This window comes from Aethalodelphis obliquidens, unplaced genomic scaffold, assembly GCF_003676395.1.
Source record: "Aethalodelphis obliquidens isolate GAN/ISIS:26980383/991018 unplaced genomic scaffold, ASM367639v1 scaffold52, whole genome shotgun sequence".
NCBI lineage: Eukaryota > Metazoa > Chordata > Mammalia > Artiodactyla > Delphinidae > Aethalodelphis > Aethalodelphis obliquidens.
The window spans coordinates 9,216,213-9,235,268 of record NW_020837996.1 but is presented as its reverse complement, the minus strand read 5'-3'; the positions used below and the strand labels follow the sequence as shown (position 1 = coordinate 9,235,268).

At 38.8% G+C, this 19,056-nt stretch overlaps 1 pseudogene; it reads right to left on the bottom strand.

Moving 5' to 3' along the window:
• Window positions 1-14,660: 14,660 nt before the first annotated feature.
• LOC113608292 (protein lin-28 homolog A pseudogene) lies at window positions 14,661-17,444 on the bottom strand (annotated as a pseudogene).
• Window positions 17,445-19,056: the final 1,612 nt, after the last annotated feature.

The window sequence follows — 19,056 nt, the reverse complement described above, 5'->3', positions numbered from 1 at the left end:
TTATTTGATAACTGTCATTAGTAAACTGTTAATTTAATACAAGAAACAGTAAGTTTAATGCACTGAGAATATGAAAAACATTAGCTATACATCCTAATAATCTCAGATGCACTCTGGAGATATACACAAATTATCAAGATTCCTGTGTTCAATAACTGTGTAGGTTGCCAACTTGGCAATTAATTTCCTCCATTAGCACCTAAAATAAGCTTGGTGGGTCTAAATTACTTTTCCTTCTTGGGTTGTTGTGGTGGCTATTAGTTGTATTTTTTTTTTAATTTTTAAAAACAAACTCCAGTGTGTACTTGGAGACCTATTCAATGCACAACACTATTTGAATAATCAAATAAGTATTACTTCTTAGGACTTGTGAGGTATGCCTTTGGGAAGATTGCATTGCTATATATTAAAATATCTCTTTCTCTATTTTATCTATCTATGGTAAAACCCAGGTCTCAAAAAAAATCTTGTAAAAAGAAAACATTATTCAGTGACTGAAATAGCATGTAAATTACACACAAAAATATATTTTTTCTAGCTACATTAAGTGTTCACATGGCTTAAATCAGACCAGATGTTGCAGGATCTTAGATTGGCTTAGACTCAGCCTACCATAGAAATAAAATAAATTCTTTGGACACTTTTCAACAGATTCAGATAGAAATTACTCTCCCCCCAATTTTCTTTGTCAGCAATATATTAATGATAGAATTTTGCCTTGAATTCCTTTCTGACTTTTTCTTCTAACATACTACTTTCCTTTTCTCCTGACAATTTAAATATATTGTACATCATCAAGAGTCATGAGAGGGGCTTCCCTGGTGGCGCAGTGGTTGAGAGTCCGCCTGCCGATGCAGGGGACACGAGTTCCTGCTCCTGTCCGGGAAGATCCCACATGCCGTGGAGTGTCTGGGCCCGTGAGCCATGGCCGCTGAGCCTGCGTGTCCGGAGCAAAAAAAAAAAGAGTCATGAGAAAATGTAGGAATGTCTCAATCTTAGCCATTAAACTATATATCTTCCCTTTAAGAAATAGAAATAAGAAAGAAACGGGTTTTGGAAGAATAGTTTTTGGCAAACTGACCATATCCTGCCACTATTACCTTACTATTTCTAGCATAACTTTGCATGGTTATCTAGAGTTGACAATGGGGATCCAAAAATATGTCAACCCCACCTCCTTAGCCAGGAATCCGAGGACTGGAGAGAAGAGGCTACCTGTTCTAAAGGGTGATCTGCTATCAGAAGAAAGCTAGATTTAGATTTTCTTGGAAAGAGAATTGAACACAGAGAAAGGGAATATGTACAAGATGGGGGAAGAGAGAGACTGTAATTAGTGATGGCTAAACTGGTTGTTTTTAGAAATATCTAGGAGAGAAGTTAAGGAGGTGGTTGCATTTTTGGCAGTAGTAAATTAGAGAAAGAAGAAGGCAAGGAGTTGAGCAATGATTGTCAGGGACGTCATAAAGGAGGAACCAATTGGTTCCAGAGTTCCAAGAGACCAGGGTTCAAGGTTAAAAGTGACTGTTTTTTTTTTTTTTTTTTCCTGTACAAGGGTCTCTCACTGCTGTGGCCTCTCCCGTTGCGGAGCACAGGCTCCGGACGCGCAGGCTCAGCAGCCATGGCTCACGGGCCCAGCCGCTCCGCGGCATGTGGGATCCTCCCAGACCGGGGCACAAACACGTGCCACCTGTATCTGCAGGCAGACTCTCAACCACTGCGCCACCAGGGAAGCCCGACTGGGTTTTTATTTTTTTAAAAAAATCCAGGTCTTTCCAACTAGTCCAGGTAATGATGGTGGGTGTCAAGTTTTAATAGTGATTCCCTCAAATGTCTAACCTAGGGAAGAATTTGTACATTATACTCATTGAATCAAATTGGAATAAATAATTCAGAAAGTGGAGTATAGGCATCCAACTCATCTAATCAGAGAAACAAAGAAAATCAATATTCCCTCATTTTGCTTTTCTAGTTATTTTTGTTTTTCTTTTCCTGAGTTTTTTTGAGATGTGATTAATGCACACCCCAGGTAAATCAAAGGAAAGATTTCTTTGTAAACAACAGTGATTTCAGAGTTAGTTAGATTTGTATCCTGTTCTTCTCTGAGTCTTTTTTAGTCTCTCACATTTTTATCGTCTTTTATTTTTTTCATGTCAGAATAAATCCCTCCTTTAAGTAATAACAGGTTTCTTTAGTGAAAATTAGATCCGCATAAAGAGAAATCATGCAAGTGAATCTTATTCAATAATGATTTCATTTTCAAGTAAAATACCTTTTTAAAGACATGGTCAATATTTAAAGTAAACATATGTTTTAAAGAGTATTTTTAAATTTTATGGATTAAATTGCTCAGTAATCATACCTTATATATTTCCCTAGTGCTTTACTAAATATTTCTAAACATTTTGATGCTCATTATTGTATTTGGTTTTAACAACACACTTGAGTTAGCTGGGGCAAACATTTGCCCATTTGAAGAAAAGTGTAATTTATGCTATTTTTATGGGTTAATTGACAAAAAATACTTTTCAAAGCCTACCATCTGTACAGCACTGCAAACGTGAGAAGTTTTTGTTTGCTTGGTTTTTGTTTGTGAAAGCAAAAAGCAGATAAACAGTAGATAGTTTGATTTCTAGTAGAAATACTAGTGTAGCCGGTAGACTCTTTTTAAATGGCATACATAAAAATGGTCTTACCTTAAGGGTGCTTGGACAGTTCTTTACTTCCACAGATCAGAATCTTAGCATTAGATTGAAATATAATCAGAATATGGTTGGTAGTTTCCAAGTCCCTGCCTGGTGCATGGTACTTTTATATTTCTTTAGTATCACGTTGAGTTTAGGACTTCTATCCGTTTCCTAGGGCTGCCCTAACAAATTATGAAAACTGGGTGAATTAAACAACAGAAATTTATTGTCTCAGTGCTGGAGGCTAGAAGTCTGAAATCAAGGTGTCAGAAGAGCCATGCTCTTTCTAATGGCTCGCTCTAGGGGAGAATTCTTCCTTGCCTCCTCTGGCTTCTGGTGTTTGCTGACAATCCTTGGCTTGTAGATTCATCACTGGTCACGTGGGCATCTTCTCCCTGTGTCTTCATATTGTTTCCTTCTGTGCATGTTTGCCTCTGTGTCTAAATTTCTCCTTTTGGCGGGGGGCATAATTCATAACAGGGCTCAGTCATTTTCAAATAGAAAGGGCTACTCTAACATTTGTCAGCCCTATATGCCCTGGGCACTCAGCAGTTGAGCACGTTTCTCTATCTGGCTAAGGTTCTTTGTTGCTCTGTGGTTGTATTTATCACATTATGTTTTCTAATGTAGTTATTTGAGGACATTTTAGCTCTTCCACTAGATTTGATGCTCCATCAACAAAGTAATTGTGGCTTGTTCATTTTTGTATCCCCTCAAACCACCTACTTCTGAGTCTTCAAAAGAGTAGGAAAGCAATAAACATCGGTGTTAAACTGAATTTAGAAATAGAGAACTCAACAAAGCCTATTAGGTTTGTTGCACTTAACAAGGAGACCAGTTATATGGGAAACAAAAGCTTTAAATGACCAACTTTTCACACAGACTAAATTGTAAAGAAAAATAAGGAGAGGTTTGCCTTTTATTAGAGAGATTTCTTTAAAATAATGAATAGAATTCAATAGCAATTACAAATAGTGCTGCAATGAACGTTGTGTTACATGTCTCTTTTGGAATTATGGTTTTCTCAGGGTATATGCCCAGTAGTGGGATTGCTGGGCCATATGATCTTTCTATTTTTAGTTTTTTAAGAACCTCCATACTGTTTTCCATAGTGGCTGTATCAATTTACATTCCCACCAACAGTGCACGAGGGTTCTGTTTTCACCACACCCTTTCCAGCATTTATTGTTTCTAGATTTTTTGAAATTAAATTGACTTATTTGTAATGAGGTGGATGGACCTAGAGTCTGTCATACAGAGTGAAGTAAGTCAGAAAGAGAAAAACAAACACCATATTCTAACACACATATATAGAATCTAAAAAAGAAAAAAAAAAATGGTACTGATGAATCTAATTGCAGGGCAGGAATAAAGATGTAGACATAGAGAATGGACGTGAGGACACGGGGTGGGAGGGGGAAGGGTAAGCTGGGGCGAAATTCGTGCCCCTGTCCGGGAAGATCCCACATGCCGCGGAGCGGCTGGGCCCGTGAGCCAGGGCCGCTGAGCCTGGGCGTCCGGGGCCTGTGCTCCGCAACGGGAGAGACCACAACAGTGAGAGGCCCGCGTACCGCAAAAAAAAAAAAAAAAACTCACAGCTCGTAATGCAAAAGCTGCAGAGCTAGGGTCCTAGAGGGACATACTCATGACCTCTCAAGGCAGCAAGAAAGCAGCAAGCTAAGGAGCTCAACAGGTACCTATGTGTGGTACTTCATTACTCTTGGGGGCTGTCAGGGGTCTCCTTCAGTTTCCTCTTCTGACACAGGAACTGTTAAGGCATAAACTGAGGCATATTAAACATATAAGAGTTTATCTGAGCAAAAATTGATTTGAATCAGGCAGCATCCAATCTAGCAGATAGAAAGGAGCTCCAAGGAGCTGTACAAAATGAAAAACTTTTATAGGCAGAATGGAATGAGAACAAAGTTATACTGGCAAAAATGTGGGTTAGTTATTGCAAAGTTACTTTCCTTTAGGGAATGGCAGGCGTCTATTAGACAGATCACCTAACTAGTGCTGATCAGGCAGTTCCTGAGTGAGTGGTTTAAGATTACATTTCTGACAGAGTCGAAATAGTAATTAAGTCTTGGTTTGCTCATGTGGGACTTAGCATATTGACTCCGTCTTGGGCTTCTTGTCTTGTTTTTGACAAACCCGTGTCTGTTCATGGACAAATGGATAAGTGTAGTATATATATAACATGGGATATTATTCAGCCTTAAAAAGGAAAGAAATTCTGACATATGCTCCAAAATGGATGAACCTTGAGGACATTATGCTAAGTGAGAAAAGCCTGTCACAAAGACAAATACTCTGATTCCAGTCATACAAGGTACTTAGAGTAGTCAAAATCATAGAAACAGGAAACAGAATACTAGTTGCCAGGAGCTTTATGAGGGGAATGGGGAGTTACTGTTTAATGAGTGTAGAGTTTCAGTTTTTCAAGATGAAAAGGGTTATGGAGATAGATGGTGGTGATGACTGAACACCATTAGGAACCACCGCTAAACTGTACACTTAAAAATGGTTAAGATGGTGCATTTTATGTTATGTGCATTTTACCACAATAAAAACTTATTTAAAAAATAGACATATATTCCCAAATGCTAAAAAGAAACAAGCAAAGAAAACAAAACAACTTTTGAATAACTAGATTGAAGTAGTAATGTGAGAGGAAAAGGAAGAAATCAACTAAATCATTCAATTAAGGTTTATTGAGTGTGTACTGTTCCTCTGAATTAGATTTGAATGCAATGGGGAGAGGGTGAAAAAGCGAGATTTCATTTCTCTAGGAAACATCATTCTAGTGGGGAAGCTAGAGAATAATAAAGTAGTCAAATAGATAAGCAATACGCTTATACGTTTTGGTGTTACATAGGAAATCAATACACTGAGTAATAAAACAGAATAACTTGAGATGGAGTGGCCAGTAAAAGCCTCTCTAAGGGGACAACATTTGTGCTGAAACTTAAAGGATAAGAGTGATTAAGAAAAGAGCTGAAAGAAGAGTAGTTTACATAAAAAGAATAATTGAAAAGGCCCGAAGTTAAAAAAAATAAAAATCCTGTTCAGAGAATCAGAGGCAGTGCAAATTTGTCTTCCTATGAATCCAGTAACTTAGATTATGTGGCCCAAATTTAACTATGCTTCTTAACCCTTTGCCATTTTGAGTTATTCTTGAAAGTCTGGTTGATGGCAAGCAAAGAAGATATGGGGACTAATTAAGGGGGTGGGGAAGGGGGAGACTAGAAATGAAGAAGTTAAATTCTGATCCCATTGGGCCAATGAAGAGTAAAAGGACTGGAAGAGAGAAGAAAATTGAAAAGAGCAAACAAAGAAGGAAGACTCTAGGCTTAGGAAAAAATGCAGGGTAGCCAGGATTGTCAGAAAACTACAGGCAACCCCGTGTGAAAGAACTCCCGGGATTTCCATAGAACATGCACATTCTAAAGACAGTGAAGTCGGCACATACAACAGGGATCTGAAGTAAGAGGGAGGGCAGAAGCAAGTTCTGGGCAATGTCATGCAGATAGAGCTAAAGATAAGAGGCAGTTTAAGAACAGTCACACTGTTTCATTTGGAATGGCAAGTGAAAGAAAAGGATTACCTGCCTCCTTCTCAAACTAAAGCTAAAGCACAAAAACAAGGTATCATCAAACAGTGGGAGCCTCCAGGAGAGGGGAATAAACCTGCCTTTCTTATTCAGCATGTAGCTTAGCTCACTCAAGAGGCAAAGAGCAATTAGAGGTTTTAAAATGTATGGTTAAGTTATATACACAAAGCACACATTTTAAATACAATTTTCTTAACACAGTTATGCGTACACAGTTTTAAGATTTCTGTATCAACATTAGTGCTTAATGATAACAGTGGGTCATCTCGATAGAACTATTTGGCTGTTGCATCAAGATTCTGTGCATTTTCAGAGAAGAAAACTTCTGTTTCGCCGAGTAGATTCAGGCTATGTTTTCAGGAATGGTTGTGCAGTGTTTGAGAGCTAGCCAGCCTGTGTTCTAAGAGGTAAAAAATGGATAGGAGGTCTCATCTGGACCCTCTATTCATATATTGTTCACTGGGTTCTCTCCTACAATTGTGTGGTTGTATGGTCCTCCCATGCGAGGAGCAAAGGGCTCCTTAGGTTCAAGCTGTAGAAAAACATCCTTTGTTCACACTATTTTCACTCTCCATGTAGCACTTCCAAAGATCTTGAGGCCCATGACTGCCACATCCATGGCTAGAATATATGTAGTGCTGTGGGAATGTAAATGAACTGTTCTGATAGAGCAAATTCGAGGATTATGCTTGATTAAGTATCTAACATTCATTCATTTAAGCAGTATTTTTTGGAGTGCCTCCTATGTGCCAGGTACTGTTGATTTTCCTACTGAGAAATCACCAGGGAATAAAACCAAGTCCTTTTAGAATTTACATCCTGGGGAGGTAGAGGGAGAAAAGATGGGGAAAAAAAAAAAAAAGAAAGTAAAATTATAATACATCAAATGTTGATCCCTGCTAGATAAAAACATGATAAAACAGCATCAAAGGAATAGAGGTGCCAAGGTAGGAGGGTGCTTTATACAGACTACTTTATGCAGTAAATGTAGGCATTGCTGATGAGATGGCACTTGAGCAGATACCAGAAGGAGGGGAAAAGGAGGAGCCCCCAAAATATCTGAGGTAAGAGTTTTAAAAGGAGTAGAAACAATGAAAGCAAAAGTCTGGATGTGGGAATGTGTTTGCTGTTTTGGGGAGCAGTAGGGAAGTCACTGTATTTTGAGCAGATTAATGCAAAGAGGGTAATGGTGGCAGACAGGATGAGAGGGGCGGTGGAGATGAGAATGCAAACCATCTTGTAGACCAATATCCAGACTTCTTTTTTTTCCCATCGAATGAGGTACAAAGTTAATGGAGAGATTTAATTTGGGAAGTGATTGAATTTACGGTATTTAAAATTTTTTTGAATACGTGATACGTTCAGGTGGCTTATGGATAAAGATGACATAGAACGGTTTTACACTACAAATTCTTGCTCTCATCCCTGTCTGCATTCACATGATTTACCTGCATTTTCAGAACCATTTTTTTTAGCTCTTATATAAGTTTATCTTCAGACAAATAAAAGGATTTACAAATATATTTATATCACTACTGCCTCACTTTTTACACCAATGTTTGTCTACTTTATTTACCATGTTCCTTCTTGCCTATTTTCATTTAACTGTGTATTCTGGAGAGTTCTCTATTAATAAATAGAGATTACTGTCATTTTTAATTTTTATACAGCTGCATACTATTCCATTGTATGAATATACCACATTTAATTAGCATTGACCTATTTCTAATTGTTTCCAATTTTTGCTATTATAACAATGTTGCAGAAAAACTACTTAATTTTATATTGATACATGTGAAGTAGTATTCAAATGAATACATACTCAGAGCTGAGGTTGCTCTGTGAGGTTATAGGTGTATACTTTTGATGGAGATCGCTAGATCCCTTTTTGAACTTTCATCATCTTTACTCTCATTAGCTATCACATTACATATAATTTGAATTTATCTTTTTGAGAATTATTGAGCATCGTTTCATATACCTATAGGACAATTGTGTTTCTTTTTTTTTTTCCTGTTAAATGTCTATTTCTTTCCTTTGCTTATGTTTAAAATTAGGTTGCTGGTTCTTTTTTTAACTTCAGCAGCCTTTAATATATTAGGAAGAATAGGCTTTAGTTTATTTGTTACAAATATTTTTCCAGTTTATCTTTTTGTTTTAATTTGCCTTTATTCTTGCCTTAATTCTTTGTTTTTTGCTTTAATTATTAATAATAAAATGAGTGAGAAACTTTCTAAAGACAATTTTGGCTGCTTTGTTTTGTGTAGATTACAAATGGGTATAGATGAAAACAAGGAGGCAAGTTAATAAGCTATTGCAGTAATACAGGGGAGAAATAATGGTGGCTCAGATTAGCATGACAGCAGTAAAAAGAGTTGGAAGTTATCAGATCTGGGGTGTACTTTAAAGGTAGAGCCAGCAGAAATGGTTAATGGATATGGGCTGTGAGAAGGGGAAAAAGAAGATTTGAGGATGAAGACAGTGTTTCTAATCTGAGCAGGTACAAGATGGATTTGTCATTGACTGATTCCATGGAAGATACAGGTTTAGGATGAAATTTCCAAAGGTGAGCAGACAATTGGATAATCAAGGGAGAGCTATGGGCTGGAGATAGAAATTTAGGAGCTGCCAGTATATAAATGATGTTTAAAATCATAAGACGGAATAAGATCCCACAGGGAATGAATGTAGAGGAATAGGAACTGAGTCCTGAGGAAATGAGGAAAAACTAATAGAAGAGAATGAAAAGAGATAGCCCTTGTATTTGGAGGAGAACGAGAGGGCTGAGGTCCCAAAAGCCAAGCAAAGAAATATTTCAAGGAATGAATAAGCATCCTTACAAAATGCTGCTTATATGCTGAATGAAAGGGAGGACCAAGAACTGTCTATGTAATTTAGCAATGTGAATGGTGTGACTTTCATAAGATTTATTTTGGTAGAGTAATAAGATGAAGGAAGAGTAAGGATACAGTCAATTTAAAAAAAGCACAGATATTATAGCATATGGTATGTGTTGGGCTGTACCCTGCAGGTCTGCAAGTCCTGTAATTGCCCAGCCACAAGACCAAAGAAAGAACCCTGTGTCAGCGACCAAGCCATCAAGGGTTTATCAGATAGAGGACCTTACATGTCTGAAGCAAGGTCCTGGAGTGACACCCCAACCTGCCACCCTTCACGGCAGATGACAGGCAAGACACGGCAGAAGTCTTCCTTCCCTATTGGGGAGGTTGTGGAGATGAGGTTACCAGTTTAGGGGGAAATGACATCAGGTTGGCTCTTCAGTTGCCAGGGAAACCAGCAGAGGGGCACATCCCTCACAGCCCCCTGGCATTAACAACCATCTTGGGGCAGATATTTCCCCTTTGATAAACTACTGTAGTGGAGCCATTCTGATCTAAAGATTAGGACAATCACTGACTGGGGCAGCAGAGGTGAGGTAGGGGAGGGGCAGGAAGCACATAGGCAATTACTGATTAAGCTCTATGATTCAGAGGTCAGTCATATGGTAATTCTGTGTTTAGTTTTTTGAGAAACCTGCATACTGTTTTCCACAGTGGCTGCACCAATTTACATTCCCATCAATAGTGTAGGAGGGCTCTCTTTTCTCAGCATTCTCACCAACATTTATCTGTGTTATATATCCAAAAAATAAAAATAAAAAAAATCAAAACGATATGTGAACCCCAGTGTTCATAACAGCATTATTTACAATTGCCAAGATATGGAAGCAACTTCAGTGTCCATCAACAGATGGATAAAGAAGATGCAGTACACATACACACACACACACAGTGGCATACTACTCAGCCATAAAAAGGAATTAAAATTTGCCATTTGCAGTAACATGGATGGACTTGGGTGGTGTTATGCTAAGTGAAATAAGTTAGATGGAGAAAGAAAACATATGATGTCACTTACATGCAGAAACTTAAAAATACAACAAACTAATGAATATAACAAAGAAGCAGCCAACTTACGGATACAGAGAGCAAACTAGTGGTCACCCATGGGGAGAAGAAAGTGAGGAGGGGTAATATAGGGGTAGGAGATTAAGAAGAACAAACTATTATGTATAAAATAAGCTATGAGGATATATTGTACAATACAGGGGATATAGCCAATATATTATAATAACTATAAATGGAGTATAACTTATTTATTCAAAAAATAGAAGAGGGGAGGTCAGTCATATGAATAAGTCTAGGAGAAGAAAGGACTGGTGGAGCAGGGAATATACAGAGAACAAGAGAACAACCATCCTGAGTGGCCTGATAATACAGTATTCTAATTGGAAAGATGCAGTAGAGAGCACAATTAAATGTTATAGAAGAAGAGAAACATGTTGGTATTATGTCCTTGAGTTGATGAGATAACATTTGGTCTATCCCAAATTATACTGTTTAGTGTTCAATAGTAGCATGCAGTCAAAGGGTTCTATTTGCTCCAGGCTTACTCATCTGTCTACAGATAGGAGTAGAATAAAAAAAAAAAAAATAAATTGAACCAGTACTTCAGCATTTCCAGGCAATTATGAGTGATAGGGGGGTTTGTGTTATAGTTGAGGCCAGATATGAGATGATAGACTCATATCTGGGATTCAAACTGGCCAAGGATGAAGTTAGGACATGAAAGGGTGAAGAACAATGGAAATGTGCTAGAATAATAGCTTATAGGTTCTAGGGTAGAATAGCAATTGTTGAAACTGGGAAATTAATGAGAAGACCTTGAAAGATAGAGGGTGATATTTGAAAACTAGAATGTCTGAAATGGAGGTAATGGGGAAAATGTATTACCTGGTTGAAAAAAGAAAAACAACTATTGAATAATATCACAGTGTGCTATGGGATAGAGAACACTCATTTAAAGAGAGAAATTTAAGGAACTTAGAACCAGGATTTTGGAAGGATTATCTATGTGACTATTAAAATGGTTCAAGAGCAAAGGCAGGAGAGAGGAACAGTAAACCAGGTACCAAAATCTCCATGGGATGGATGGAGATTTTGCATTAGTCAGTAAATGATAACATAATGTTTCCCTTTTAATCTGCTTTACATAGCTTCAGTTTTATATCTAGAACATCATATTTATCATTAGTATTCAATAATACTTTAAAAAGTATATAAATCATCTAACACTAAAAAATAGTCCCAAGAACTTTAAACCTGTATTTACTTTCTTCTTTGAAACTCCTATTTGTATTTGTTTGTTTCTTTGTTTTCAGAAAATAGCGTGCTTGCTTTAACAAACTTGGATAATAGAGCATGGTACTAATTACTTTTTTTATTCCTACTCTGTTTATCTTCCATCTCAGACTTCAGCAATGCATTTATTTCCTCAAAGTAATTGCCTAGGGGAACCACTGATTCTTATATATTATGTAATCTAGTACGCTTATTTTATAAGTGACAGAACTGAGACCCATAAAAAGTGTTGCTTGTTTAAGGACATTTGTCTAGTTAGTGTCAATTCCCAGTTGGGTCAGGATACCAAGATTAATGCCCTGATTTCTGGTCTAAACTGACTTTATGTAATGGTGTGGGAGTAGGTCTGATGAGGTTGCTCTAAAGATATAGCCAAATAAATCACATAGACTCTAGGATTTGGTTTTGACCTGCCCAGTCTGCTCTGCCATTAGAAAAAAGAAAAATTCTAACAAATAATAACTTGTTTCCATTCTGAAAAGGGGATGAGCTATAAACTTTTTACACTCTCAACTTTGGGAGACTATATATATATATATATATATATATATATATATATATATATAAAATTATTTTTTTCGGTACCAGTAAGTCTTTATTCATTGTATTTTCCCAAGGAAAAGAAGGGGAAGGGAAAAGGGTCAGCCTGTGTGTTACAAAATGATAGCAAATGGGAAAGGAAGTACCTGGCACAGCAAAATCAACCAACAAATAAACACTACACAGATGGGTCGCCAAAGCCCAAGGGGGCTCAGTCTCCTGCAGTTCAGTAATGAGGGGAAGGGATGAAGAACAGGTACATGCTTTTCTACCCTCCCTCCCTCCCTCGCTCCCCATAAATTCAAGATTTCACACAAAGCTTTGGTTTCTAGCAGTAAACATGGAGTTAATTCGTCCGTCTCCTATTAAACAATCTTGTGGCCCCTTTGACGTAAGTTTCTTGCACCCGCATAAAAGTTCCTGAGTGACTTGGCTATATATTCATCTTTCCTTTTGTGGTCTCCCAACCCCACTTTCTACATGGAAGGCCACCTCGTTGCTCCTCTCTACCCTAGGATTAGAGATTAAAGTAGGTTTTAATCCATCCAAAGACAGCAGTCTGTTTGGCATGAATCAAATCGAGGAATGGTCATGACTTAGGAACAAGGGATGGAGAGTTCTTAGCCTCTTCAGGATTTTTGCACAAATCATTTAATCACAGACAAATTAAACGTATAGGTGTATGGACTATTTTGGGGGGGGCACGAAGGGGGAAAGAAGAGGGGGTAGGAATACAGTTTTTAGAACAGAAGATCTTGTTCAAAATAGGAAACGGGAAGAGGAACACAAAAGAAAGTGTAGTTCAAGACCTCCCACTTCAAGAAGAGGGGCCCCCAATCTTATGTTTCAGATCTTTTTGGCTGGTGCAGACCTTTTGTCAAAGACGCTTTGGCTATTTTTCTCAATATAAAAAGAAGTTTGTAAACAATAAAATCCCAAAAGAACATGGAGAAGACCAACACATTATATTTACACAAACTAGGCCACCTAGCAACCACCAAATCAGCTACTTGTGAAGTCCTACAAAGCCCAGACAAATACAATAGCTAGAGGGGGGCAGCAATTGGGGGAGACAAGAACCCAGGATCAGACACACATCACCCAATGTGTTCTATTGCATTTGCCCCATTACAACACAGTGAGGTAGGTTTGCAGTGATCTCAGCATGTAAATGAAACCCCCTTTTCTCCTTTAGCTACCATGGCACTAATTACTGCGGCAGCAGGGCAGGACACTGGCTCTCGGAAACCACAAAGAAGCCATCACTGATGTTCTCTCTGGAAACAAAGGAGGAAAAGCCCAGAATTGTTAAAGATTAAGGATCTTATCCTTGTTTCATATATCCATCCCTGGGCAGCTTAAGATGGGTACAGAGGCATCATTCTTAAAACCTGTCCTTACCAACTCACAGTTTTTACAAAAACACTTACAATACACCCTGTTGTGTGTTAGGCCTAGCCCAATCCAGTGAAGGATGGACCTGGCATGTAAAGTGAGTCCTGTGCCCTGGGATTAGAGGTCCGGAACAGGAATCCTTTATCACACATACAGATGACCTCTGCCTAATCTTGGCTTCCCCTCTCTGCACCTTTTACCTGGCCCAGCCTCTCCTAACCTCTCTGTACCACCTTTTCCTGTTCAGACCAATTTCTAATCTTTCAGTAGAAGGAGACCATGCCATGGGGCAGACCAGTTAAAACCTAGTCTCCCATGAAACATAGAAGATGGAGGGGTTTCAAGAGGACACTATGGCAGAAAAGCCAGCTCTAGTTGGCAAAAATGAGGTAGTTCAATAGGCTATACACTCCAAATAGTTGTTCTCTCTGGTGATATAGCAACAGAAAGTATTCCTGCTGTGCAGACCTGGAGCTGCTGCCGACTTATCCCTGAGATTGCTCATGTACCTGAGAACACAGTGCAGGAATGAGGGCCTTAGATTAAAATACACAAAAATACAAAACCAGAATATTTATATTATGAAAAAAAAAGTTAAAATGCACAAGATACGTCATTCGCACACAACTAGTACAGTTGGCATCCTGGAGAAAGTGGGACCCAAGGTACAGTCATCCAAGGGAGCAAATAAATAAAATTGTATTGGCCCGGAATGGGGTGGGAGTGAGCTTAGAAGCAGCAGGTCTGCAGCTGTTCCCTCAACCCCCCTTTTGCCTATCATCACAACCCATTGCTTGGGACAGTTCTCAGCACTCTGTCCCAGGAGGGGGTTATGAGGAGACAGGATGCGGAAAACCCTGCCTTACCCCTGAGATATTTCCTCCCACAGAATGTAGTGGCTTGTGGGTTTGGGTCCATCAATCTGGTCTCATGCTTAATCTTTTCACTCTGGCATGGGAAATATTATTCCATATCCTTCTCGAAGAGTAAAACAACTTCCCTATCCAGGCCACTTTCAAAAGCTGGAGATTCTGGGGGTGGAGACTCAGATAAAGCATGCAGGAAGGGTTACCCCCAAAGCCCTCACGTGCATTTGGATAGAGCATGATTGGAGTTTCTTTGCCTCACCCCTTCCCTCCACCAAGAGGGAAGAGGGGGTGACACTGTAGACCCCGGCCTGAGATATATGGCAGTGCCAGCTGCCCCCTACCCACCCTGTCCCCCCTTTCTCCACTCTGCCGATCGATGCCTGTTCCTCAAAACTTTCTGATCACACACGGATAGCCCCCATCCACTGTGGCTCAATTCTGGGCCTCGGGGAGCATGGCAGGGCTATGGATCTCTTCTTCCTCCTGCCGAAAGTAGGCTGGCTTTCCCTGGGAGCTGGGAGCTTGCTGGGCCTTCAGTGGATGCGAGGCTACCATATGGTTGATGCTCTGGCAGAAGTGGCACTCTTTGGGCTGGGGTGGCCGTTTGCATTCCTTGGCATGATGGCCTAGACCTCCGCAGTTGTAGCACCTATCTCCCTTTGATCTGCGTTTCTGCATGTTCTTCCATTTGGGCCGCCTCTCACTCCCAGTGCAGGACACCCCACCAGGGCCGGTGACTCGGATAGATTCCAGGCCCTTGGCAGACTTCTTAAAGGTGAACTCTACGGCCTCACCCTCCTTCAGGCTCCGGAAGCCCTCCATGTGCAGCTTACTCTGGTGCACAAAGACATCCGCCGGGGTGAGGGTGGGGTCGAGTGTGACCCCGGACAGGAAGCCGAATCCCATGCGCACGTTGAACCACTTAACAGATGCCGGCTCCGCACAGCAGCTGCGGCTCCACGGCCGCCCGGGCCGCGTCCTCCTGCTCCTCCTCCGGCCACCTGCAAACTGCTGGTTTGACACAGAGCTCACGGTAGTCGGTTGAGCCCGCGGCCCCGGGCCCCAGGTCGGCCGGCTGCTGGCCCCAGAGAAGTCTGGAGGCAAAGGGCTATATTTTTTAAATACCCACAAAAGTACTCATGTTGGCATCCAGATTTTATACACAATGACTGCCATTTACTTTAATCAAGCAGTGGCCTCCACTATGTCAGTCTTGGCTGTCATGAAGCAGAAAAAGGAATACTGCCTCATCAGACCCTAGAGAAATTCTATAATGGAACTTAACTCACTAAATGATGGCTAATAATTATATCACATAGTGAGACAATCCACTTGAAAATTAGCTTAGTATAAAGCAATGTGAGTATCGAAAAGAAACATTTTCATTCCCTATTCAAAGGTATCTTGTTTTAAAATGTACCTTATATCTTATTTCTTATCTTCATGTCATATTCAGGTAGACAAAATCTGGTCTATTCTAAGAAAGTAAGGTTAAGAATATTTTCCAAATTCTAATTTAAGGAAGAAAAGCCAAAACTAAAAATGACAGAGTTTAGTAAAGAAAGAGGTCCACATTCTGAGATATATGTTGTTTAGAATTTCCACTATTGTCAATTACATGTAAGTATTTTTTTTAATTTATTTTATTTTTGGCTGTGTTGGGTCTTCATTGCTGCACACAGGCTTTATCTATTTGCAGCGAGCGGGGGCGACTCTTTGTCGTGATGTGTGAGCTTCTCATTGTGGTGGCTTCTCTTGTTGCGGAGCACGGGCTCTAGGCAAGCAGGCTTCAGTAGTTGTGGCACACGAGCTTAGTTGCTCTGCAGCATGTGGGATCTTCCCAGCCCAGGGCTCAAACTGTCCACTGCATTGGCAGGCGGATTCTTAACCACTGCACCATCAGGGAAGCCCTACATGTAAGTGCTGAATGCACAAATTTGCTCAACTCCTTAGCAAAAATATATAATTTATCACGAAAATGCTTACACACACAAACACACACACAGACATACAAAGAGAAGCCTCTCAAAATTTTAGGCATCAGAGAGAAGAAAGCCATAGTGATTTTTTCCACTTGAGATTAAAAGCATTTATCATTTGCACTATACATTTAGCAATTTATCTTTCTTTTATATCTCATGTTCTCAACTCAATCATAGGGTCAAGAATTATTCTTAGAATCTGTACTCCCACAACAGTGAGTAGGGTGCCCTGTACAATGACAGCTCCTAATGACTGTTACACACACCTAACAAGACAAACTATTGTCTAATTAGGAAAGGAGGGAATCAGAAATGATAAGAGTAACACTGGAAAGCCCCAGAATGATCATTACTCTTGAATTTCCTAATATTAAAGTAGATGTATTCGTATTTAGAGAAAAAGGTCATTTGAAAATAGACTATGAGTAGAAAAGAAAACCTAGCTCTTTAGTTCTATACAATAACAAAATCTTACTCTAAAATTCCCTTTTCAAAATATGAGTTCTTGAAGACAAAAAAAAAAAAAGAAACTGTTAGTTTAGAAATGTTTTCTGTTACATTGTCCTAAAACACAGTCAAATGTTTATTTTGCCTTTTATTCTTATTTCTTTACGTTCCCTATGTAGACTCTTGAGGTGAATAGGAGTCATCTGTTTCTATTACCTTTAAAAATGAGAAAAAAAAGTGGTAAATAAGGATACAGAGAAGAGTCCTTGGTCTTTTCTCTGTCATGCTGTCCACAAATAGCTGAGGGAGGTGACGTAAGAGAGAGGTCAAGAGACTGAGACAGACCTGGGTCCACCTCCACCATTTCCTAGTTGAAAAGGAAATTCTTAGAAAGTTGTTAGCCCTGCACCTCAAACATAGTAAGGATACAATGAGGTCATCTATTAATATTTTATCACTTTTGACACAATGTATAAAATACCCTGTTTTTTGATAATTCTCCATATGAGAATATATCAGGAGGATTTTGCTTTTTATTGATAGCATGATAGACTTTTATAGAACTTTCACAGATACTCTTTTGAAACCACTTCAAACTCTGGAATCACTACTTTTTCACAGCTTCTCCCTTCTCCTCCAGTCCCAACTCCCTCAACTAACGTCACAGCCAGGACTGTATCAGGACGGCTCTGTAGCCATCGGCCATCTGCCATCTAGAACAGCCTTCCAGGACTCTCCATCCCATTAACTATCTTTAAAACTCAGCTAAAAATATTCTCTTCTTCCTTGCCTTATATATTTTAACTCTTCCCTGCCAGGGATTTTAACTTTGTAACCTAATGTTTTTTTAGCCTTAATTTTTTCTAATATCAATATAAATATTCAATTTAATTCACCCCATAGATGATGATACATTAAATACAAGTATAACAAATTTGCCTTAGTTCATGATGTCAACGACTTTTTTAAAACAAACATTACATCATGAAATAATGCAATCAGTGCTTTTAGATAGCTGAAAAAAATTGCAAACTACAAAAGATGTGAAATTAAGACATTTCGTTAAAGAATGTACTGAGAAAGAGATGTGGAACTAGGATATAATTTTGAAGTTAAATTGGGAAGGAAAGTCACTAAGGTAGCCAGATACCTGACAACCACTTATAAGGAATCGGCTCTGTTCAAGTCACTGTGTTAAAAACTAGAGGGTTGAAGACTCCAAGTGTATAATCTAATAATACACATAAATGTAATATGAGGTGTAATTTTCAAGAAGAATAAAGTTGGAGGTCTCACACTTCCTGGTTTCAAAACTTAACTACAAAGCTACATTAAAACAGTGTGGTACTGGTATAAAGGCAAACATACAGACTTTTGGAATAAAATAGAGAGCCTAGTAATAAGCCCTCACATATATGGTCAAATGATTTTCGACAAGAGTGCCAAGACCATTTAATGTGGAAAGGACAGTGCTTTCAACAAGTAGTGTTGGGAAAACTGGGTGTTTACATGCAAAAGAGTAAAGCTGGGCCATTACCTTTATACCACCTGCAAAAATTCAGTCAAAAGGGATCAAAGATCTGAAGAGTTAAAACTATAAACTCTTAGAAATAAAGAGGAAAAGCTTCATGACATTGGATTTGGCAATGATTTCTTTGATACGAAACCAGAAACACAGACAACTAAAGAAAACTTATTGGAGTTAAAAATTAAAACCTTCTCTGTGTTAAAGGACACTATCATAAAGTGAAAAGGCAACCTACAGAATGGGAGAAAATATTTGCAAATCATATCTGGTGAGGGATTAATATCCAGAATATATAAAGAACTCTTTATAATTCAACAGCAATAATAACAACCAGTGCAAATTAAAAAACGGCAAATAGACATTTATCAAAAGAAGATATACTAATGGTCAATAAGAACACAAAGACACTCAGCATCATTAATCATAAAGGAAATGCAAATCAAAAACAATACCACTCCACACCTATTTAGATGGCTATTTTTTTTTTTTTTAAAGACATTAAAGAACAAACAAAAAAAGCAAAACAGAAAATAGCAAGTCTTGGTTAGGATGTGGAGAAATTGGAATCCTTGTGCATTCCAGGTGGAAACGCAAAATGCTGTAGCCACTGTGAAAAATGTTTTGGAAGTCCCTCAAAAAATTAAACATAAGATTGTCAGATGATCCAGCAATTTTACTTCTGGGTACATACCCCAAAGAACTGAAAACAGGGACTTGAACAGATATTTATACCACATGTTCATAGCAGTATTATTCACAATAGTTGAAAGAAGGAAACAACCTAAGTGTCCATGAAC